A 24,556-nucleotide genomic window follows, 5' to 3' on the forward strand; every position below is an offset into this window, starting at 1 on the left:
GACTATCATTTTACTTGCACTGCAGTAGCAACACCATTCAAAGGATTCTGAATTTGCACATATGACAGGGAGAGATCCAAGTTGTTTAACCTTATGGAATCACTTTAAATTATACTCGGTATCTTTTCAAACCAGTTTTGGTGCAGTCCCGCAACACTGAAGACAGTTGACTTTCTGTTTATTCTAGATTTGTGAATTATATTTACAAACAGGACTATTTGGATGTCGCTGATAGAGTTGTTTCAAGCCACCTCTGTGCTTTTACACCACTCAGGACTTGAGATAGTGATTTATTTGCACAGCAGAGCAGCAACGCAATTTTTTTTGCTCAGGCAAAAGAAGAAAATCATTCCATCATCTGTCTCCTGTCAGTGTCTTTCAAATCTTGCAAGATAATACCTGTATGTACACATAGAAATGGAAACTATTTACTTCATTTGATCTTTGTCTAAGAAAGCCTGTATCTGCTATCCTGCCAAACCACTGGCAGGAAGGAGGTTTTTCTTCCCTATACATATCACAACATAAACAGAATTGAGTTCTATTTCTTAACACTCAGTCATGAATTCTTATTACATAATCCAATTTCAATAAAAAGATCTGGTCTGAACAAGACACATACATTTTGGCAGAGAAAGAACGTTCAAGGCAGAGTTGCCCTGTATCAGAATAGCAGGAGACTAAAATAAACTGCAAACAGCTACAATAATAAGTTGATAACCTGTAGTTTCAAACATGAACAATCTGTGATTGCAGTAAGTATAATTCTTTTATATAGGAAGCCATTAATAGTTAAAAATGGGAGCTCATTAATCTCACTAATTTGGCAACTTCAGAAGATTGTGCTGTTTTTACATAGAATGTGTCAAACTACTTGAAAGCTCAAGAATAACGTTAAAAAAAGAACTTTGTCCTGAAAGATCTGAGGAAAATCTCTGCTAATGATAACAAAACTGCGTATTCTAGCAGTTTATGAGAAAGGCAAATATTAGCATATGAAGGCCTAAACTCAGGCTAGTAGTAGCCTTTAGTGTGAGGAGATTCTCACATTCATTCTTAAACATTCTGCTTTTAAATTATTCAAAAAATGCACAGCTATGACTAGAATAAAATAGAATTTTCAAGGGGGAAAAACATGAATTATACACTGCATACAACTACTTACTTTGAAATAGTGGTTCTGCCTGCATTAAAAGCTGGAAATCCTAAGAATGGTCATAAAAGCTGTATTTCCCCCCTTCTTTCCCTCATGAACTCTCAACATTGAACTCTGTAGTTATAGCACAACACATAAAACTATTAGTTACCAGCCTAGATAGAATGATGGCAGCTAGTTGCAGAAAATATTTGATCTTACAAAAAACGAAAAGGCTAAATGTTCAGTTTGTTAGTATTTGCTAAGAATCCATCCTGGCAAAACTTATATTTCATGTTAAACTATTCAGGTGGGGAAATTGTTAGGAAACATTCCATAAAACAGATTAGTTGACAAAAAGAGTAAGATCCTGCAAGGTCAATGGTACCTGTCACATACCTTGATTCATCAGATAAGTATCATATGTAGATAGGCGGTATAGGAAACTCTCCAACATCAATGAGAAAGATTCAGACTTGGAAATGTTACTAATTCAACTATTTCAAACCAGAAAAGCAGACATAAGAGATAGTTGAGAGCCTCATTATAATAATTTAATAATTATCTCTTTATGTAAATATTTTCTTATTGTAACAAAATTAATTTTCTATTGAAATGAAGTTTTTCTTAACAGTTTGAATTTAGAATACAGAAAATAATGGGGTTTGGCAGTTTGTGTATTATCTAAGAGTATTTCTTGAGCAGTAAACATCCATTGTTATTCTTAAAAAACACTTAGTGAGCCAAACTGGGAGAAGAGGGAGAAGTACACAGGAGGAGAAATATACTTGATGATCAGAGCTTATGAGTGTACATGACACTCTCAGTAAATAATACACAAGTAAATCTGATTACTGAAGGAGTCTCTACCTTGGTAAATCAGATAACATTTTGGGCCATGAAGAGGAGAAGACAGGAAGTTCAGTTTTCACCTTTTCCAACTGACTGTTCAAATTTAGTGGCACTTTGGAGCCTATACTGCCATTCTGGAAACAGCAACAGATGACTTCTTGGAGAAAGAAAGAAAGAGAGGCCGAAGTTCACAAAATACAGCACACCACTGCTGCCTTGCAGTGTGCAATCTGTTGGCAAGTGGGAAAAAATTTGTATGGATTGCTCCACCCTGAAGCTGATGCTTATGCCTCTCTTTGAGCTGACATCTTAGCAGTCTGTGCACCAAGCCCTCCTGGTAACATGAATGTAGGCTGGTTATGGTTGCATTAGTGGAATTAGTTTCTCCTTTACAAAAATTTAGTAACCTGAATAAATAAAAATGAGAGAACAGCTGTTTAGCTTAAAATAGCAATGTGTCACTTATAGAATGTAGAACCAAATATAGTTCCACAGTGCCATATCTTCGTTACCTGACATGTCCTTTGATTACATTTTCCCCTACCTTACAGGTACTGTCTTGGTAACACACCCTCAGTGAAAATTCTCTCTTAAAGCTAGATTTGCTAGTTAGTTTAATTTAGTGCATAAAAGCATTAAATACTTAATTACTGTGTTCTGTGTGGCATCAGATCATGAACGCAGGCCAGCTAAAAATATTCTATTATTTTGGAAAAGCTGTGTCCTTTGCCAAAGCATAGAAACAATATCACTGTGCTGCACTCACTGTAGAAATACAGGTTACCAGTTAGAGGCGTCTATAAATAAGAGTTCTGTGTGAACAATAAAGCTCTTGTGTAAAGAGAAAGTGAAATCAAGAAGGGTGACCACTTCATCACACCACTGAAAAGAAAAATGAGAACACTGCCATCATGTTGAAACACAGACATAAGAGTTAATGAATCAAAGTCTACAGATTTACCTATGCCATTTTTAGGAAAGGGAAGGAACACTCACATTAATCAGTATAACATTATAGATGAATAGGATTACATAAATATTTGCATGAAACAGAACAAGCAATTGCATGAGACAGGAGACACGATCTTTTGAAGGGTCTGGGCCATTGCCCAAGACAAAATTACCCAGCAATAGCTGCTATAAGGTAGCCAGCTTTGCACAGGCAAGACCATCAAGCCACCAGGGTAATAAAAAAGAAAGATCACAATCCCACACACTGAATAACGGGTCTAATACTAAACTTTCAGGTGTGTAACACAAAAAGCCGAAATTCAAGTGTGAGGCCGTCGAGGCGGGTGAAGAGCAGTTCTTTGGCGCACCCTGTCGGGAGAAAGGGGCATTGCCTCCCTCCTCTCACACATATGTGTCCAAGCCTCCTGGGGACACCACTTGTGGAAAAAATGTGGGAGAAAAAGTGGAAAAACATACTGAGTTTCTCTATTTGTCTGCAGAGTTATGTTCTGTTAGCTCTGTAAGTACATCGTGCATCTCTATACAAGGGAAACCTCTTGTCATTTCACTGTTAAGTCAGGGGCTAAATCCACCCAAGACAGCTAGAAAATTAAAGCTTCCATTATTTGGAAGCTCCATTTCCTGTTCTTTGAGAAAAGAGTTGCATTCTGAAAAGCTGCTTTCTGTTATGAATACTCTGATGCAGCACATATTTCTGGTAAGAACAAAGTAGATGCACGCTCTCTCAGAAGGGACGAGACGCATCTCTAGAAGAACTTGAGAAGCTGTAACTTGTATCAGCAAGTGTTTGAATAGACCTGCACAGTGGGTTTAGGTAATGGATCCTTAGTTCTCCATGAGGAGATGGTTCTGTCTAAACCAGAGGCAAACAGCACTCCTGCTACCAAGGCAAGGTATATTTACACACAACTCAACCATCCATTTTCACCAAACAAGTTATGTCCGATTTGGTCATTTGTATCTTTACTGTGAAATGACAAAGAGAATGAAGAGCTCCAGGATGCATCTGCTGAATGGCACTCGGAACCGAGAAGGCCACAAATTATTCAAGTGTTCCCTGTTAAAGGAGACCATTTTCATTCATTCAGGCATGGAGTCATGCACACTTTAGCACAATAACAAGATCATTTAGTAAATAAGCTGATAGTAGGGTTTGGACCTAAATATTTGTATGTGCTAGTTTCTGGACAGCAAAAGCAGGTACTGCAAGCAGGCTACCTGATAGCCCAATAGAAGTGAACATACCAGAGTATACAACAAGTGAACAGGAGGGGATGCAGAACCAAGAACAAATAGGATGAAGAATTTTAACTGTTTTACCGAGGGCTTTATATAAATTCAAGTTGTGGTAAAATGCTTTATAATGAGGTCATATTACTAGTTTTCCCTCATATTACTATTCTTTCCTTCTATTGTGTGGCAATACCCTGTGTAATACACCTCTTACAAATGCCTAGCCTCTCTCCCAAGGACTATTCTGTCATCTAAGAAAAACTGGTGTAAAGAAGGGCGGGGAGAGAGGGTTGGACTGAAGGGTGAGTGAAGGAAAGTGAGATTACAGATGTCTAAGCTAGTTTAGACCTACCACCCAGCAGTCTGCATTAGTTTCACACTGTGCAATGTGAAAGAAAGAACACATTTAGGAAGAGATGGTGAGGAGGTGGAGGCAGAAGAAAAATACAGATGGGTACAAAACTGCCAACAACCTGTCAGATCTGAGAGGGAAGTTGTAAGGAGTGCATGAGGAGCAAAAGAACTTGACCCTTGTTACTTATCTATTTTAGATGTAGTGGAATATTCAGATAGGGATTAAAATTACAGAAACAAAAGAAAAGTTGACTGCAAGTGTCGATGCCTCTATATAGACAGCTTCGAGAGTTCCACTAATGCCTTGTCTATGATGCCTATCAGGCATGAAATCACTGGCTTTGGTTCATGTAGGTTGTATGGTAGAGACACCATCTAATCAGTCCCAAAAATTCCCAACTATAGGTAAACAGAGCATATACAGGCAGTGAAGAGACTAATCTCATCAAAAAGATTCTTCTGTTATGTCACTGCAAGGAAAAAAAGTAAATGGATATTTAATATAGTATGAGGTAGTAGTAACTCATGGTGCTACTACTGGTAATGCTCAGTGCCATTCAGAGAAGGAAAAAGAATACAGTGCACCAAATCTTCAGAAACAGCTGAGAGAGTGGGAGTTTAATCAAACCCAAATTCACTACCACTACAGTTCGCCCATGCATGATGTTCTCAGCAGTTTAGTGCTTTGCTGGGGGGGGCATCTGAAGCTATACATAGATGCATGCCTGCAAATGGGTACCACACTACTATTTTACCATCTTTGTAAAAAATAAGAGAATGCTAGGCAAAAGTTTAACTATGATCATTTTTCACTTCCCACAACTGCAAAGCTGCCAAGTCCTTGCCAGATGCCTGAATAAGATTTGTGGATTGCTGGAGGGAGTCTGCACCAAGTGAGTTTGAGATTTTGCTGTTTCTCATTTTCATTGCTCTCCATTCTCCTTGGACAGCAGATGGTGGCATTATCATGGATGGATCATTTTTTAACAAAGATCTTCTCATGACTTCTCAATATAAAAATCACTGGAGTATCAGAACAAAGGATACACCTGGTTTGTTACCTGTTTTAAGTTTAGAAAAACAACTGAGGCAACTTATGAGATGGAAAAAAATCTTTTCCTTTGCAAAGAGAAAACACTGAATGAAATTCTGCTATTTTAACTATTTTACATTGTACCAAGACACCAAATCCTGTTTTTTTTTATAAGGATAAAGATTCTTAAATCATCAAATTATGCTGCGGTTTTCTTGAATTCATTATGCTTAAAAATTATGGACCACACAGGAACACTGTGAACCAGTAAAGAGAATGAGGAATATCTTTCTGGGTATATCAAACTATCCTGATCACCAGAAAAGGAAATATTTGCAGACCTCCCAAATGGCAAAAAGCACTGGATTGTTTGAAAGTTAAGTTTAGGAATCTGAACCTGTACTATAAAGGTATAAATAAAGACAATACATGCATAAGGCTAAACTATTTATTTTTAGGCAGGCTTTCTGAATTTTGCCCAGAGCATTTCCTTAAATGCCCCAAACACTTCCTATTTACCTTTTAAATAGATTTGCTGAAGCTTGCATCCAGTGCTGCTATAATACTGAACTCACAAAATAGTCAGCAGAACTATCTGTTGGCGATAGAACAAAAATTGTGAATGAATGTTGAAATAGTGGGGGGCAAAGCAGAAGAAGGAGAAGGAGAAGATATTTTAGGGAAATATAAATGTATATGTTACCACTTGGACAATTCTTTTAATATGCTGAATAAAACTGGGATGCAGTAGTAATACAAAGGGGTAAATAAAGGATTCTTCAAAGGACACTGTATATCTCATATTACTAAAGAAATGAGATAAAAACCTATTATGACCAAACAACAAGCTGGACAAGTCACTTTAGGATCTCTGAGTGCAAGTAATCCACTCCCTGCCTGCCCTTCATTTTTATGGGTCAGTTCATACAGATAAGTTTTAGAAAAATTGCTTATACTATTTTCCCTGTTTATACATAGCAGGTACCCTTTCTATCCCTGTGGACTTCAGTCTGGCAACAAATGCTAGCAGGAATTTCAGGGATTCAGGATCTCAAAATTCAAGCCTTAATTTTTTTTCTGCCTTCTTTCACTAAAACCTTTGCTCTGTCAAACCATCTAATTGCAAGGAATGACTTCTGCTATACTGCTCTTTGAGAAAATCAACCTTCTGTCCACTTCTATTATTTGTCCTTTGGTATTGATGGGGGGTTTTCCACTAGACTCTAGCAGAGATGTAAACCAAATTTACATCTTGGTAGATATAAACCATATCATTTGGCATTGAATGGAAATCACTGACCATGTAGCCTTGTTTAATGTTTTGCCTTTTCCATTTCATTTGTAGTAAGCTTTAAAAGTATAAACTTGAAATCAAATATCCAACCATCTGCAATTAATAGCCTTACTAAGATACACACTAGTTTTCAGCCTAAAACTACCTGTAATACTTTGTCCCACAGAATATATGATTACCCATGATACATACCAGCCGTGCTTGTAGTCAGATTGTAATGCTAGAAATCTTGAGTTTGATCATGCCTTCCATTTCACTGATAACTCAACAACCATGTCCTCATGGATGCAATATCAAGAAGAAAATTAAGAACTTCTTGCTGATGAAATGAGAAAGCTTGCTAGAAGATAAGTCAGTAGGGGTATGATCCTCAGGCCACATAGGTGGGGAAGTTCAAGAAATTTTTTTGTAGGAATGAGTCATGAATTCTTCACTAACTGATTCATCTGTAACACAAGAAATTTTAAAGAGGACACATACATAACACTCTGTGTTCTTCATGGAAGGCTCAAAATTGGAGAAAAAAAATAGACGCTCCAGAGGAGAACTATATTTTTTTAATTAGCATGCTAATCTTAGACATTATTATGACAATGTTTCTTTAATTTTTTCCCTTCTAAGGGCTGAACATAACTCATCACAAAACAGACTGTTTTTAAAGTAAGAGTAATTGTTGCAGGCTATACTGCCTTAAAATGTTCTAAAACTAGAGATTCACGTTAATTAGAAAGTTGTTCGTGCCTCATGAAGTACCACTTGGTCTGTGTTGCTTTTGGAAAAGGGAATTAATTTTGCGTTTATTTATCTATTTTACATGCCTTAGGTAGGTATAATTGATTCTGTTATTTCAAATATGTGCAAAACTATGTAAAGTAAACAAGGCAATGGGAGGTGGTATTTTCTAAAAAAAAAAAGCAGAAGTCTTAAATATTGGGCTATGTCATAGTTATTTGTATGTACACTTTGAAAGATGAGTGTGTATATTCAACCAGTGTCAGGCAGCAGGAAATTATAGTGATGGTGCTAATTTTTCTGTGCTTATTTCATTGTTTAACCAAGCCTGTACAAATGAAATTCCATGAATCCAGATCAGAATCCTACGTAATTTTTTACCTCTTTTCAAACTTTCTGAATGAAAAGGATATAGACCGAAAGGAGTTCTGCTGGAGGGTTGTGGCCACGTAGATAGCTACAGTCTAGTAGCCATCAATACCAAAACAGAAGACATAACCTTCTTCACAGTAGGATGCAGAAACTCTCCTTTTGCCCTGCTTCTTCTTAGTTGAGCTCATCACCGTTCATAACAGAGGAAAGCTAACTACTAAGCCCCTCCTGTGGCATAATCTTTTCCTGCCACACATGCTGTGGTCTTGCTCTATATGGTTACAGAGCAGAGAGCAGTATGTGAAAAGCTTCTGCACCTCCCACATTAGGATGCCATGTTTAGATAGAGAAAACAAGGAGAAGGTCATCTCCATGCCCCTTGACTATACAGTCTATAGATTTGCTTGCCCAGACAAGCGGGAGCAGAGCTCCCAGTATTGTTCTTTTCTCTTTACCCTTTTCTCTTATACATAGGCAAGGGTTCAGTCCACAGGACCACTGAGGAATAAATAGACAAGGAGAGGAAGCAAGCAAGTATTTTTCCCCAGGGCCATTGTTTTGAGAGGTCAAGAAGGCCTGGCACGTAGTGGTACAAGTCTCCCAAAACACAGTCATGAACTCAGTCTTTCTAGAGCTTGTGTGGGAGTGCTTGATCCTGGCTGGACAGCAGCTGCTTACCAAAGCTGATCTATCACTCCCCTCCTCAGCTGGACAGAGCAGAGAAAATATAACAAAAGGCTCGTGAGTTGGTATAAGGGCAGAGAGAGATCACTCAGCAGTTATCATCATGGGCAAAACAGACTCAATTTGGGGAAATTAGTTTAATTTATTACCAATCTAATCAGGATAATGAGGAAATAAAAAGCAAATCTTAAAACACCTTACCCCACCCCTCCCTTTTTCCTGGGCTCAACTTTACTCCCAAATTCTCTTACCTCCTCCCCCTCCAGCTCAGGGGGACGGGGAGTGGAGGTTGCAGTCAGTTTATCAGACGGTTTGTCTGCCACTCACTCCTTCCTCCTCAGGAGGAGGACTCCTCACACTCTTTCCCTGCTCCAATGTGTGCCCCTTCCGCAGGGTGCAGTCCCTCATGAACAGACTGCTCTGGGGCGGGCTCCCTGTGAGGTCACACTTCCTGACAGCACACCTGCTCCAGTGTGGGCTCCTCTCCTTGGGGCCACAGGTCCTGCCAGCAGCCTACTTCAGCATGGGCTTCCCATGGGGTCACAGCCTCCTTCAGGGCTGCGCCAGCATGGTGTCCTCCATGGGCTACAGGTGGATCTCTGCTCCACTGTGGACCTCCATGGGCTGCAGGTAGATCTCTGCTCCACCATGGACCTTGTCTCACCATGGTCTGCACCACAGGCTGCAGGGGAATCTCTGCTCCAGGGCCTGCAGCACCTCCTCCCCCTTCTTATTCTCTGGCTTTGATGTCTGCAGAGTTGTTTCTCTCACATATTCTCAATCCTGTCTTATCTAGCTGTAATTGCTTCCACATATAACTTTGTTCCCCTTCTTAACTATGTTATCCCAAAGGCTCTACCACTGCCACTGATGGGCTCAGCCTTGGTCAGTGGAGGGTCCATCTTGGAGCTGGCACTGGCTCTATCAGACACAAGAGAAGCTTCTATCATCTTCACACAGAAGCTACCACTGTAGCCTCCTGCTACCAAATTGCCAAAAACCCAAATACATTGTGGGAACGTCTTGTCTCTTGAAAAGAGAACAGTATAAATCCCTGTCAGATTGCTGGGTAAGTCACCATCATGTTACCAAGGACAAAAACATAACCCCACTTATTAGAGTAGATCCTCTTTTAGTCTAAGTCAGCATTGCTTGAGTGACTTAAGCTTAACTAGCATATCACCAGGGCATCTGCTGAGTTCCTGTGAGTCTAAATCCTCTGCTACAAAAACTGAACGGAAGACAGCCTTTAATTTCAGTGAAATCAGAAACAGATCAGCTCTGGGGAAGGTTACGCTTCCAACATACCAAATTGTAGTTATTTTTGGGGTACTGCTTTTGCTTGGTCCTGAACAAATTCCTTGCCAGTTGCTTTAGGATATTCTGGTCTAGCAGTCCTTTCTTTCCTTAAAAAAAGAGACTTCAGTAAGTTTAACTCAAAAAGTGGTATGGTAAAGGGAGGATCTGATATTTTTTCAGATATAAACAGTATGATGGCTGTAAAAATACTCCTAGGATATGTCATACACATTGTAATATCTGCCTAAGCTAAAAAGGAATGTAGAGTAGCTGGAAATAATGAAAAATGGGTTGTAATTCCTGAGCTGCTTCCCACTATTGTAAAAGTTGAAGTTAAACTAGTTTGATGCTTAGCCTACTCTTTTTCTCTCTTACCTAACCTTACTTACACTTTTAGGTTTACTTTTCACAGATGAAACAGAGATTTCTTGTTTGAAGGACTACTTAGTGGTCATCAAGTTACTTCTTGCCAAATTCTCGAATAATTGCCTCAAAGGTTTCTGTAAGGTAAAATATATTTGGCTTGCATAATTGGAAGAAACAACATAAAATATACATTGCATCTTTTAAATAAACAAAATATTTTTTGTTTACACAAGACTACATAAACAAGTAATAAAGACTTTTCTGGCAGAACTTTCTTGCTGGGTCATTAAAATAATTCTGCTTTCATGCTTCTCCCCTTCCCTGGGAATCAGACTTTTTTTTAATAACTACTGTTGTTCTTGTTACTATTATATTTGCCCCAGCATATTGATGTTAGACATGAATGTCACAGTAAGAAGCTTCTTTTAAACTACTCTTGTGACATCCTGAACAGTGTTTTTCCTAACCTAGCTTACATTTTAAAAGTGCCTTCAAGTTTTTCTTGAATAGTAAAACACAATAAAACATAGATGACTGACAGTCAAGCATAATATCAGAGAATAAGCACACAGTAAACAGATTTTTAGTGATTCTAAATTATTTGATGCTTGTATTTCTTCAATGAAAAGCTTACTTACTGAGTAAACATCCATTCTTTCCTTGGATATGTAAGAAAAAAAGTGTATATCTGATAGTTTTGCCTTCTGCTGGAATATTACACTTTACAAAAGTAGAGTGAATTTTCCATTAGCATTGTTCTACCAAGATTTTCAACAATAAAAAGAGCTGTATCATTAACTCTGACTTGTACTATATCAAACTTAGATTAATTCCAGCAGTGAGGACTACCAAATGCAGTTTGAGAAGAGTTTGGCTGTACATTCCAAAGTCAGGACTACACAAGGCCTTCTCTAACCTTCAGAAATAGAGGCTCTCTTTGTGGGGGAAGAAGATGCCTGCTGCTTCACTGAAAACCTTCTTAAAGCACCTACATTTGTATAATAAACAGAGGGAACTAAGAGTTCAATGTAAAGAAGACCAGAGTGTATAACCGTAGCTACTCGAGAAAGTCACTGCAAATTTGATGTGATTTCTGACCAATTTAGCAGCACACTAATCTGCACAAAACATTTATTTCAGTGAGCGTGACAGCAATATTTACAAAAAAAAAGATTGTCTCAGGAAGGTCTGTAGATTAGCCTAATTAAAATAAATTAACCCAACTTAAAGTTGGTACAATTTTCTCATGAAGACAAGCCCACTTTCTTGAAGCGTTGCCCACATTTATCACACTTGGACATTTTGTTCAGAGCAGACATAACATTTTTGATAATATAGAGTATGTAGGACAAAGCCGCAGCAGTTTGTCATGGGTGGGCTGATCCTCGCCCACTTGAGATAGGCAGGTTTTGGAGGACTTGTGAGAACAGCAGAGAGCCTCTCTCATGATTAATAGGCACGCAGCATTGTTCGATCTCCCAGGAAACGATGCTGTTTGATTTGGGCACGCTGTGATGAAATGGCAGTTGTATCAGCCCTGTCCTTTGTTCCACTGTCTCCTATCAGATGTTTAGGAACCACCAACATTTCTGCTGTTCCCATATGATTATCCTCACGTTCTTCCTCACTGTGTCACCCAGACCTTCAAGATAAGCAGTAGCCTTGATGTCTTTTTCTCTAAAAGAAAAAGTGTTTGAGATTTATGATTCATCAGTGGTAAAAGTCTTCAGTTTCTCCTCTAATAATCATCTTGACGAGTGTCTGTGGTCAGCAATTAGAGATCTAGCTCAGAGAACAGTAGGGAACGTGGTGTTAAGCATTTGGTGGTTTGCTACATGCCACATCCACAACAAGCCTGTTTTACAGACTGTAGGAAAGGGAAGGAGCAGTCTCTTTCCCAGAATAACTTCAGTTAGGTCAGCTGGTCACAGGAATGAAGAGGTTTTGTGCTGTTCTTCACTTCTGGAAGTTAAGGCAGACATACTGTATAAAGCTAATAGCAAATTAAAGAACTGGGTAAATACTTATCTCAGACAAGAAGTAAGAAGTGAATAAAGTCTCCTAGGCATTAAACCCATGAAATAATCTTTATTTGTGTTTATTTTTGATCACCAGACCTGCAAAGGGCAGTAATTTACATGAAGGCATTTAAAATACAGTAGGAAATCTGATATTAGAATTCAGGAACAAAATGGGCACCACTTTACACATTTAAACTGCACGGCTCTTGCTTGCAGCATCACTTAGTGCATGGCTAAGGGTGCCAAAATAAGGTGACCCAAAGACAGAGCAGAACTGTGCTTCATCTGCCACCCCATCCTCCTCAGTAATACAACTGGGTTCATATCTCATAATCCCAGCAAAATACTTACTTAATGTAGAAAAATCCATTTCACACTTTTTTTTTAATGCAAGCATTTCATTTTATTTATCTCCATCCACATGCTAAGAAAAAATATTTTAAATTTTGAGTCCTCAGTTTTAAATACAGTAATTGCCTTCAGTGTTTACAACATATTAATTACTGGTAAGAGACAGAAATGGGATTTCTTAATTTAATCACTGGATTAGATCATTAATCACATCTATATTTGACATATTATACAATGCAGAAATAACAATATTCTCCTTCAGGTTCTATTATTTCAACTAATTGCAAAAAACCCCCCATGTTTTTCCAAACACTGTAATAATACTCTATGTGCACTTTTCCTTTTCCTCTCTTTATGTTTGTGAAATAGAGATCAAAATAATTACACAAAGGTGTATATTAAATACTCAAACCCAAAACCACTGGAGAAGCAGATGATGGTAAAGAATATAAAAATGAGTTTAAGATAAAATATATTTTTTAAAAACATACCTTGCCATTTACCCTTCTATAATTCAAGTTTAAATTGTGCCATATTAAAACTCCACATATTGGTCAAATTTATTTCTGTGTTAGGAACAGATTTCTGGTCTTTTTTATGCCTCAGCATTTACAGAGAACTGCAAGTTTGCTGCAAGATCTGCAGAACTTACTTTCTTCTTCTTTTGGAAGTCATCTTTCATAACAACGTCAAAGATCTAAAGGAGGGAAGACATTCCTCTATGTTTTCCATATTTTTTTCTCACAGGAATGGAAACATGGTGTTCTCAGTGTTTCAGGATAATAATGCCAATGACTACGACTAAGACAACCAAATAATGGCCAGTTTAGCAGAGCACCTCATTGGACTTCAGAGTGACTTTATTCATTACTTCAGATCACTCTTGAGGGAGTCTTCTCCCTTACAAGAAATTGCAATAAACAACCTCCATTCTTGCTAATACTCAGCCGTGGTAAGAGGGCACTTAACATTGTACAAAAACCAAGATAGTTCAGTTCTGGAGTCAGGTCAATCCTAGCACCTGGAAAGTCTTCCTAAGGGCTGGTTTCTGCAGGATCATTCAACGGCCTCTAAAATTTTGTGTTCATGACGTGGTTCTCTACCTCTACCACACACGTAATCAACTCACCTTCTCATGACTGCTACTCCCACCTCAACTTCCCTGGACTGTGAGTGTTTGAATTTAACAGAAAGTTTCCCTTCCTATCATTCAGGAAGCCAACAAACACAGGAGAACGTAGTGGTTTTCCCTTTTAATACAGAAATTATGAACCCTACAGGTGTACAAAGCACACCTGGCCTCCTTCCAGATGTCTTTTTTTTTCCTCTTCTTCAAAACATAATAAGCTCTAGTGCCTTCCATTAAACACTGGAGAAGTAAATCTTTGCCCACTCGTAAAAAGGAAGATTATTATTTGACTGTTTCAAGACTCATCAGTTCTCATTCTCTGGTTCCCATGGAAACTATCCCCAGTGAAGTTTGAGAGAGGCTTTGTGCGCAGCAGAAATGACAATAATTATGGAGAGAATTAGGTTTCTGAAGGGGAAAATCTTAACTACTTTCAAATTTTGTCCAGACCTTGGATGGCAAATCATCCACTAGTTTCACTTTTGCCAAATAATAAAGTAGAAATGAGTAATTTGCCATGTTCATTTTTAGTTCATGAGATTTTTAGGGAAAAAAGGTACTAGAATAAAGATGTATATTTTGTCTGAACAGAGAGCAATGTAATCAGCATAAAATAAAGAGTACAGTATTAGGCTGAAATTAGTTCACAGTGTTTTCTGAGAGAAGTTGTATCTAAATTTATGGATAAAATTCTATCACGAGAGGTACATCTACCATCTCCCTTGAAACAGCAAGATTGTTTCACTGAACCTCTACTATAAATTAATTTGATGGAGCAAGTAGTAAACTGGCCCAGCATCTTCAACAAAAAAAATATGGAAGAGGTTACATTAAAAAGTGAGAGAAAAGAAAGGGTTGACTTATATACAAAATTTTATAAACTGTATGAGTGCTCTATTAAATTCTGATTTTTGATGAATGAAAAGCAGTAGGTTCAATAATGACAGTATTTCCTAAAAAACCCGCTATGCTTATAATTGAATCTAATTATCTTCTGTAGAAAGAAGTTGTTACACAGATTTAAAACAAGATGGATGATTGAAAGAAGTGGTTGTAATGATGAGCAATATTACAGAGACATAATTATTATAGAAACTATGATTAATAACTATTTTTATTTTTTTAAACAGATTTGGAAACAGAATAGGCAAAGAGACAAGAAAAGGAGCAAGGGCACTAGTATGAGGCCCTACTCAGTTAAGACTACATTCAACAGAGAACATCTATATAATTTTATAGCAATTCCAAAACCATAAACCAAGCATCTACAAGTTCCTACTCCAAAGGACACCTCCCACTTCAACCTGGAAGTTTTCTAAAAATTCTATTTCTATGTAAGCAGAAAATGAAACAGCTTGGTAATTGTGTCACATGCCTATTCTAACTGAAGACCCCAAATCCCCAGGTGCCACTCTGGCCCCCAAGGAGCCAATACCTGTGCTCAGAACACACCCAACCTACAGCAGGAGGCCAGAGTACTTCACAAAACAAAGAGGTGAACATTTTCTTTTAAAACACAGCCAGAGAGGAAGAAATTGTTGTAAGTGTTTATCTTCATACAGTATCCTGATGGTTAGAGCACTCACTGGGAAAAAACAGGAGACACCTGAGTTAAAGGTTTCTTCAGCAAGATGTTCTTCTCCTGCCTCCTCTCTGTCTCCTGCCTCAAAAACATGTTTAAATACGAGGCTGGAGGGTAGATGTAGCAGGGGGAGGGGAACAGAAGACATGAATGTATGTTCACCCCTGAGCAGTTAGGGCTGCAAGCAGAATAATAAAAATACAGATTGCACGCCTTGGACTTGTTTTGGAGTTGTGTTTAAAATGCACAAACAAGTCTGGAAGCTGGGAACAGAGGCCAGAAGTTACCCCTCCCTGCTGGGAGAGCCAGGCCAGGAATCATCCTCCTCCAGGCCCCAGGATTCCCGCATTCCTCTCAGCCTACTCACACAGCCTTGGCAGCACCGCTCCCTCCCCAGCTCCAGCCTCCCACTTGGGCATTCCCCCAGGACCTGGGAGGTGCAAGTTCAACATGCCCAACTGAGCAGCAAGCCCTTATAAACTTCTTAGTTAAAGCTTATGCTACTGATTCAAGTATAAGGGGTGTGAGGAAGAGAGAAACCACCATGGGTTTGGTGAGGTTTTGTGTGCTGGGTTTTTTTTTTTTTAATAAATGACATAGAAGGATAAAAACATAGACCAGAGCTCAGAGCTTGCATGCACTGGCAGTAGAGGCAGTGTGCCAAGGGAAGGAGGTGCCTATGGCCCACAGAGAGCTAAATGCCAAAGCTGCAGAAGGAGGCAGGATTCCTGAAAACATCCCTGTTCTCACTAATTGGCTCAGAGCAGCTTCCTGCTGAGAACGTTGACTCTTTCAGATCACCCTTCCCCATACGCAACATCCACCACCCCAGTTGTTTAACAGAGGCAATTAGGGTGCCAAACACCTGAAAGCTGTGTACAGGAGCCTGTTTTTTATTTCTTCACTCTGAAGGCTAGATGAAATCTAGCCTCTATGGACCACTGTTTCCATTTGTTAAAAATAGATAGAAATTAAGCTTTGTATTCCACTGGGGTGGCAAGGATAAATGTACTGAACATTGAGATGCTCAGGCATTCAGTAATGGGAGTTGTAGCACAGGATAAACCTCATAGAGACAAGATCTCTGTCTGAAATCTTTCCTATGCAAGCAATAAACCTGAGAAGAGTAATATGAATGTGATACAAAACTATTAGAATATTGAGTTGGTTAAAATAGACTGACCAACCAACATTGTGGGAGGAAAATATTCCTACAGGCTGTATGAAAATCACAAGCTTTCTGCACAAAAGCCAAAAGCAGTAAAAGTGCTCTCAAAATTCTCTCCCAGTTCTGCGGCCTGCATGAAGGAAAGACAGTAATAGCCTAGGCCAATACTTATCCCTGCAGTGCAGCACAAGTAAGGAAGGGGAAATCATAAGGAACTGGCACAACCAAAACAAGATATACATTTTTATCCCTGGACTGGGAAGGGGAAGAAGCTGATGAACAATTGCAGAAGTGAAAAGCTTTGGCATAAAACAGAGTGGGGCTCAGACTTCTGCCCTGCCACTAGGGCTGCCTGGAGAAAGACATTTCTGCTTCATGAAAGCTGAGATTTCAAAATTTGGCTTTAAGCCAAACCAAGATAGAATTTCCAAGCTGATGGTTTCCAAACATGACTTTTGGAAAATAAGTAAGATGCTTGATTTTCCATCCAGTAATGATCCTGTAATACAAAAGCAGCATTTGTTACAAAACAACAGAATTTAGACTTAGGCATCAGAATTTTCTATCTTTGTGAATGCAAATTCAGCTGAATTTACATGATTTGATAAAACTTTCTAAAATAACTACATTTTTGATTAATTTGTCTGTGAAGTTTCTGTCCTTAACTACTCACAAGTAAGATTCATGATGAAAACAAAACCACAAAAAAACCCAGGAATTGGACACAAAGATCAAACCAGAAGATAAATACTAACCAAGGGAAAAGATGGATCTTAAGGCATGAGAATGAATGTAGTATGAAGACTTACATACCTTATTTTGTCTCAAGAGTATATCTATCCAGAGTTATGCAAAATGGTAGTGATTGTCATTTAAAGTTCACTGATGTGGACAAGACTAGTGGACTGTGTGTATAAGGCCTTAATAATTCAGTAAGACAAGCAAATATACTACAGTTCATCAAGTTAAATAGTTCCTTACCCATGTTTTTGCCAAACTGCCTCTGCTTTATCACTGTGCCACAGGAGCATCAGCACAGATTGATAACAGAGCCTCACTCCTGGAGACAACGGAAGTCACAGATCTAAGATTTCCTAATCTCCCCTTCCTTTAGGCACAGAAATTCATTTGAGAAGCTGCCCATTTTTTAACTGAATCATATACATGCTGTCTTATATGTAGAAACACATGAAAAATAGAACAGGTGGATAAAAATAGGTTCAGCCTGGGAGAACCCAGAATTTCTGAACATTCGCCACTGTGAACAAGCTGTTAGGAGCTGTGGAGCTGTTCAGCAAAGGTCCCAGTTTGGAAGCCTAAGGTTGCCATCTTTTGGAATTGCATGTGAAGTGTGTAGCTCCCACACAGTGCCATTTCATGAGGTCAGGAAACAGCAGTAGCTTAGTGAAAGAAATTTGGGATCAGACAAATTGTCTATACTGCTAAAAAGTCTTTACTTCAAAGTGTTTTAATCAGTAGTAGCATCCAACTCAGAAGAAATTTCCACACCTTCTTGTCATCAGTACTTACATCACCTAGGTAAGTTCAGTAATGGTTCTACAGGTGAGTGTGAAGGACCCCAAATCAACCTCTGTCTTATATGGAAATTCCACAGCATCTAGTTTTTGAAGAGAACATATGGAAAGGCTTTCCATTTTAACCTCCACCCAGTTCCCCTACCTTGTTCCCATGCTCCTTTAAAGTCTCTTCCTCCTCATCCTGGATGCAAGCTGCCCCAGTGGTTACTCAGGAGTTTTTCTATCTCCCTTCTGTTATGGAGTTAGTTACTCCTTCCCTTGCATGTCCCACCCTGCACTCCAGCCTCCCCTAATCATGCAACTTGTTTTGCTCTCACAGAAGGTGCCATCTTTGCTCTCCTTTGTCCAGTGTGCAGCAGCTGGGACAAGAGGCAGTCTGTATTCCTCTCCTGGCCAAGATGCCTCCTTTCCAGCTCAGGATCCAGAAACTGTCAGCAGATTAACTAAACTGTTTTCCAGAATCATGAGATTCAGTTCTTCTTGATTTCAACAGGAGCTGTTCCTGAGCCTAAAAAAATTTCACTTAAAGATACTATACAAAAGTCATATGCATCACTCCAGTGATGGAAATAGTATCAGTATAAAGCAACTTCTCTTACTCATGGTGGATATGCCTGGTACAGCTCGTGACTGAGAAAATTGGATCACAAATTACATGGGGACCACACCATCCAAAGTTCACTTTAAGTCAATTCTCTGGCTTCTGTCACCCTAAGTTCACTATATTCATACTTTAACTCAGTTCTCTGGCTTCTGTCAAGCCAAACTTTGTAAGATGTTGGCAAAGATGGCCAACATCCTTCTGGGCTATATAAAGAAAAATATTGCTAGTAGGTTGAGAGAGGTGATCCTTCCCTCCCTCTACTCAGCACTGATAAGACACACCTGGAGTACTGAGTCAAGTTCTGAGCTCCCCAGTGCAACATGAAAATTAAACTGGAACAATTACAGTGAAGGGCCATGAAGGCGACAGTGACTGAAGCAACTGTCATATGAGGAGAGGCTGGGAGAGCTGGGGCTGTTCTTGGAGAACAGATTGGAGAATAGAAAGCTCAGGGAGATCTTGTCAGTGTGTATAAATATTGGATGGGAGTGTGTAAAAAAACATGGAGCCAGGCTCTTTTCAGTAGTTCCCAGTAACGGGATAAAAATAATGGGCACAAATTGAAATCTAACAAATTCTACTTGTAAAATACGAACTGTGCTCTAAACTAGGGTCTAATTTCCCATCAGTTCACAGCAACCATGTATTTGCTTTCCAAACATATGTCTCTATGACTCCTTCCCCTCATAGGCACTCCTCTGAAACATCCCCACAGTTACAATCCTATCAACTGTAAAGCTCTTTTGCTATTAAGTCTGAAAAATTTGAATTTGATTATTGGGTTGTTGATGGTTTGTGACTTCAACTGACCCAGGCATTCTCACTGCCCCTTTTACTCCTTCTGTCATCTTGTTTTATACTTAGTGTGTAAACTCTGGGAGTTAGGACTGGCTTTTTATTTTGTGAACAGCCTCAACCCTCTTGTTCATACCTAGAGTTCCCAGATACCATCGTAAAAGCAAACAGTGGTAAAACTGATCTGCTGATGTAAGTTTAGAGAGTACATTATCTATCACTTTCATTTTTAGATACTTGTTCAAGGGGGTTTTCATCACTGAAGACATTCATTTCACTGAAGTTTAGCCATTTAACTGCCAGAGCACTCCTGGAAAGACAGATAAGCATCATTAGCAAGGCATTCACCTTACCTCAAGAGACTTATATCAGCCTGGTATGATCTACCTCTCTCTCTTCATTTATTAGAAAGTGAGCATAGAGACATAAAATTTAGCCAGCTGAGATTATGACATAAATCTACATACTCATCAGTAAACATCTAGCTTTGAAAATTTTTATTTAGATGGCCTGGACAAAATCTCATCATTTTCCCCAAGGAAAGTCAGAAAGTAATACAAGATCTCTTATAAGGCATCATTCATATGATTTACTTATAATATTATGCTTTACTAGTTGGAGTCTTTCTTCACAGAAGCTGAGATTCCAGTGTGCATCGATTTCTTGTTGTGCACTTACCCTGCTTTCTGAGAAAACAACCATTTTTTCTCATCACAGACTGTAAAGCTGCCATGAAACACAAAAAGCCATTCAACTGGGCTGTTACAGTCTCAGTTAAACTTGCTTAAGATCTGGTTTAGGCATTCCTAAAAGATCATTCAATGCTTTGTAACTTAGACAATACCAAAGTGGCACCAATAACCTAAAATTCTGTTGAGGACTCTGAAAGTACAGCTAGAGCAACTCCAACAGTTCTGGTAATTGAGTGCTCCTGTAAATGGCATTTACTATTCTGACATTTACATTTAGGTGAGGAAAAGACCTGTTAAAAGTAATAATGGATGACTGTTGTGATATAGGAAATGCTGAACTCCAACAGTCTGTGATTAACAACTTACACAACCCTGTAATTAACATCCTGCCTTTTCAATATAACTTAAGTTACACAATGCCAGTGAGAAAAATGAGTTTTATTCCCCAACAAGCTGACCAAAGCTGTACAGTGTCCTACACAAGTTGCAGCTAATCTTGAGTAAAAGAGACTGAGAGACAGAACTTTTTCTTTCTTTGTTGTGAAATTCAGTCATGCAAAGAGAGAACAAGTGTTTAGTACTCTTTCAGAAAAAAAGAAGCATCTGTGATGATTACTCACTTAATGATGCACAAAATCTTGGTCAAGGGCTGGAAAAATTTTGAGTTTGAATTTCAGCAGAAACAGTGCAAAAACCCCTTTGTAGATATATAGCTGTCATCTCCTGGGCTACTAGAAAGAGAATTAATTTTGGACCTTTCTCTGCTTTGTAAGTTTATGATGTAAGTATAGCATTGACAAGTATTATATCTCATCTTTGGAAGGATGGAGGAGGGAAAAAGGAGCAGGTAGGATTTAGGTTTGGTTTCAGCAGCTTTAACTCGCATCTAAGCATGATCTTACTAAATAGTCCTAGTGATCTTTACATTTAAGTAGATAAATGTAGAAGGGAATTAAGTAGATAAAAATGCAGAAGGGAAAAAAGAACATCAAACAGCCTTCTGAACATAAACATCAATTCCAGATTTAATGGCATCTTAAAATCAAAGGACAACTTTGCTGGCAGCACACTTCTCAAGATTATTCTAAAGAATCTAATTATCTAATTTTGAAATATAATTTATGTTGTTCTTCTTGATATGAACTCATAAAACCAAAGCTTTGCTAAGCTGTTTAAGACAGAGTTCAAGTTACAGACATTAACAAAGAGGTGGTGATACAAAGTCTTTCACTTCTGGCAAAAATTATAGAATCACAGAATTGTTTAGGTTGAAAAGACCTTCAAGTTCATCAAGTCTAACTGTTAACCCAGCACTGCCAAGTTCACCAGTAAAACATGTCCTCAAGCACCACATCTACACATCTTTTAAATACTCCCAGGGACGGTGAATCAACCACTTCCCTGGGCAGTCTATTTCAGTGGTTGGCAACTCTTTTGGGGGAAGAAATTTTTCCTAATATCCAGTCTACACTCACCTGGTACAACCTGAGGCCATTTCCTCTTGTCCTATCCCTCGTTACTTGGGAGAAGAGACCGACCTTTCAGGTCGTTGTAGAGAGTGATAAGGTCCCTCCCGAGACTTCTCTTCTGCAGGCTAAACAACCAAAGCTCCCTCAGCTACTCCTCATAGGACTTCTGTTCTGTACAATACTAAATATTCTCATAAATAATGACGAGTTGAACTCAAAGTAGGCAGTTGAAGTAAAACTAAACATAACTTTGTTGGGTTTATTTCTTTAGCAATTACAGGAATGTGTGAATTGATGAGATCTTAAAGAATCTACCGTGTTCCGTGAATATTCCCATCCCAATATTTAAAGCTTTAAGACAAAGCTCAGCCATATTGCAGCAGTCACAGTATCAACACTTGAAGTCAGTCAGATACTAATTTGATCATGTGAGCTCTTATTGCAAGCTATGGCCTGTCTTGTCACATTTAGGCATATTTGCTATACTTCCTGCATGCCCAAAAAACTATGCATTTGGCCTATACAAGCCACCTTTTGTTACATGATTATCAAAGGTTCTTTGCACCTAGTTCCAAAGCATAAACAGTAGAGAAAGGCACAGAAATGTCAATTAAAAGCCATAATTTGCTGTCACACCTAGTTAAATATCAGGATCTTCAGTCTGGCAATTTCAATGGGAATATTCAGCTCTGTTCAATTACACTTAATACCTGACTGTGTTTATAATCTCACAGCAGTTGCTCCCATCAAAAGCACTTTTCTGTGCTTTTGCAGCTCCAGCATTCTTCTGTTTGTCAGAACAACACATCATTTTGTAGTCATTCTTCTCTCCCACCTCTCTGAGTATTTTGCCAAGTCCTGTTGCTTCCCCCTTTACAATATGTCCTGGAAAAACAAGCAAGTCCTTTCTGTCACTCCCTGTGGCTGAAACCTTTGTCTGAGTTCTGACTGTCTTTCTTCTGAAGTTCTTAAACTACTGCTACCTCTCCTGTTGCTTTTTCTAATTCCTACTTGGTACTCCCACAGTTGCTACAAACACTTTCACAAAGGCATTTACTCTTACAAACCTTGAATCACTTCACTGTTTTCCTCCATCCTAGCAAGCAAATATTTCCAATTTTGCTTATTCTATTCTTTCTGATCTTTCAGATTTTTCTTTCAATCTTATACTCAATTGTATTGGCACTTCCAATCTGACTCCATTCTGCTATTGGTAATACAAAGTCACTTCCTACCCCCTGCAGCAAACTTTCACTGAATCCTTCCAAAACATATTACTACCATACATATAATTCTGATTATATTACATATTTCTGGGAATTTTTTTTTTTACCCATGGAAAGTTGAGTTTGAGTATTCCTGAACCAAACAAGAACTTCTGCACACAACTTTCTAGACAGCCTGTGAGACAGGTTCCTATTAGAATTTCACAGTGAATTAAATACTGTAATTTCTAGCTTAATGCAGCTGATCTGCTACATAAAGGTCCTCCTACACAGTAAGCTCTCTCATGCAGAGACTTTGTCTTTGTTCTGACGCTTTGATGAGAACATACATGTCTTTAGTTCATATATATAGGACATTTATTCCTTGTAAAAGCAAAATAACTTCCTGTCTTTCCCTTCCTTCTAAAAATACAAACTACTCTCTCTCTCTCAAATAAAAGCCAATCAACAAACCTCTAATCAAACTGAAGGGCTTTCATGGTTTGCTTGCCTGTTGGCAACAACTTTGCAACTCAGGGGATGGCACCTGCTTAAAATGGAAAGTTACTTTTACAGGGCAAATATTCAAATTTGTTCTTGAGTTAGGCAATTTCGAGTGGTTTAAGCTTTATAAAACTGTATATTCACAATAAAATACATATTTATCTTGTTGTATTTTAACTAAGCTTGTAGTTTCAAATTAAGCTACTTGTGCCTTACTGAAAAAAAAAACAACAAACAAAACAAAAACCAAAGCACATCAAAAATCTTCTGTATATGACACTGCCCAAAACTCCCATGTTTGGAAAGGCTGCAACGTTAGAAAACAAGGAAGGCAGGAGTGTTTCCCTGCTCTATGGCAAAAATATATCTTCAGTGTACAGTCACTTTTTTGTATCTGGTCTGCAGTTCAAAATACTTCAGTTCTACTCTCTCTCTGGACCCTTACAGTGTAGTGCAACTTCATATTACTGAATAGCTCGCTGCTCTATCTTCACATGCTCTGTAGCGATCTTCTCCATAGTTTTTAACACACATGGTTGCTACAATAGGTAGCAAAATCCAGGGCTTTGCAGAAATGACTGACTGCTTCAGAGCATCTAGTCTCTTTACACTTATTTTTAGGATTCCATTTACTAACTTGTAAAACACAACTGAAAGAAACTGTTTTCCAATCACCGCTTTCCTTGGGTTCCAGAATATTCCACTGGTTGCATAAAGCTCATTATTTTATTATCTGACTGCTGGTTTAAACCTTTTAGCCTAAAGATAAACAGAACTGTCACCTTCAGTACTGTAAACAAACACTTCTGGCAAACACAAGGTACCTGAGACTTTTCTTCACTTATTTCACTCCTTTAGACCTAAATAACCAGACTGACAACATGTATTCACAAGAATATACAGAAAGGATACAAGGCATAGAAAGGGTGACAAATGAGTCAGGCCTCAAAACTTGGGCGCTAATCCCTCCCACCATCATTGTGGGCATCCAACTCGCTCCTCCCAGCAGCCAACCTACATCAAGTGGCAAGAAAGAGCATAAGGGACTGCACACAGATAAGCAGAAAGGCCTACATCTTGTTCTGCAATGTTTGCAGATCCATACGCAAAAGAGCAAAACCATTTCTGCACGAATATGTTGGAGAAAACAGGGTACATTTAATAGGTGTAAG

General features: G+C 38.6%; 1 long non-coding RNA gene across 1 annotated transcript; it reads right to left on the reverse strand.

The window, feature by feature from the left end:
* Positions 1-202: 202 nt before the first annotated feature.
* Positions 203-9,034, reverse strand: LOC116798241. The gene is made up of 3 exons (XR_004360859.1): positions 8,863-9,034; positions 6,099-6,174; positions 203-399 (listed from the first exon to the last, which is right to left on the reverse strand). It is a non-coding gene; the product is annotated as an uncharacterized LOC116798241 (long non-coding RNA).
* Positions 9,035-24,556: the final 15,522 nt, after the last annotated feature.

This window comes from Chiroxiphia lanceolata, chromosome 1 (genome assembly GCF_009829145.1).
Source record: "Chiroxiphia lanceolata isolate bChiLan1 chromosome 1, bChiLan1.pri, whole genome shotgun sequence".
In the NCBI taxonomy this organism is placed as follows: Eukaryota; Metazoa; Chordata; class Aves; order Passeriformes; family Pipridae; genus Chiroxiphia; species Chiroxiphia lanceolata.